Raw genomic sequence first — 1,583 nt, 5'->3', positions numbered from 1 at the left:
GCTTTCGTATTTTGGTTGGTTTCGTTGTGGCTTTGATATTAACTGCAATAATAAAAAAAGAAAGCAGTGAACTGGCAGAACCGTTAGCAGGCCTGAAAAAGTGCTTAGTGGCATGTTGTCGGTCTTTATCTCCTGAGTTCAAATTCCACCGAGGTCGACGGAAAATAAGTGACAGTTAAGCACTAGGATGGTCGATATAATCACCTAGTCCTCTTCCCATGATCTCAGGCTTTGTGCATATAGTAGAAATTATTCTGGGCAGTGACAGGCGGTAGACCGGCAGAATCATTACCGTACCGACAAAAATACAAAGCAGCATTTCTTCCGATTCCACACATTCTGAGTTCAAATACTGCTGAGGTGGACTGTCAAGGTCGATAAATCAAATATCAGTTGAAATACAGGGATTGATGCGAATCGAGTTTCCCTACCCCTAAAAATGGCTGTCCTTCTTCCAAAATTAGAAATCATATTATCCCTAGAAAGGTTATTGTTGAAGTTGAATAACTAAATAAAAGGTTAATTACAGAAATTCTAGCTTTTTTTACATGTTACATATTTATTTAGAATATATTCCGGTGAGTATTTGCTGGGTATTTTTTTTTTTTTTCTTTCAGAGAGTAGGTTTTCGACATCACTGACTTTGTTGTGCGAAGAATGTGTTGAGATATATAAAAGTGAGGGAAAAAAATTATTTGAAAAGTTATTCATTCCTGCAACAACTGATTCTGTGGTGATGTTATCGGTAGAGTTGTTGCGGTGCATGTCATGTTCGTTGTTGTCATTTTAGCTCTTGTTCATCTTAATCTAACCGTTCAACATGATAAAAAGAATTTTTTGAATACGAAGTGGTGATATGAGAAGTATTGCATATTTATTTAATTATTTATTTTTTTACCTACTTATTTTTTCAAGTAACAGAAGAGAATCAGTGGTGTAGAAGAACTCGCATCTCTGCGTATGAGTGTGTGTATGTTTGTGTGCGTGTGTGTGTGTGTCTAAAGTAGTATCTCGGGTTTCAAACAACTCTGATCGTGAATAAATCGTGCTTGATATATATATATTATATATATATATATATATATATATGTATATATTACGGAGATGTACTTGCATAGTAAGTGACCTGATGTGAGATCGTGTACTGAAACAAAAACAATTGCAGCGATGAAGGTGTTTAAAGGACATTTAAAAACACACAAAAACCGTTAGATTCATTTCAACATTTAAATGCCTGTTGCTCAGCTGTTTGTTTTTCTCAAGCTTTCCTCAGAATTTTGGTAGTCTCATTCAAGCTTTCGCATTTATGGAGATGTACCTGCATAGAAAATGACCTGATCTGAGATCGTGTGCTGAAACAAACACAATAGATAGATATAGATATGTATGAAGCACGATTTATTCATGATCAGAGGTGTTCGAACACCGAGGTACTTACTGTATTAAATGAATATGAGAAAGACAAGAGATACAGTACGAATTTATTCGTGATCAGAGTTGTTCGAAAACCGAGGTTCTACTGTATATGGGGATTATGTGTCAGCGGCGAGCTGACAGAAACGTTAGCACGCCGGGCGAAATGC

The sequence above is a fragment of the Octopus sinensis genome, linkage group LG2 (genome assembly GCF_006345805.1).
Source record: "Octopus sinensis linkage group LG2, ASM634580v1, whole genome shotgun sequence".
In the NCBI taxonomy this organism is placed as follows: Eukaryota; Metazoa; Mollusca; class Cephalopoda; order Octopoda; family Octopodidae; genus Octopus; species Octopus sinensis.
The sequence above is the reverse complement of the archived record's forward strand: the minus strand, read 5'-3'. Positions refer to the sequence as shown.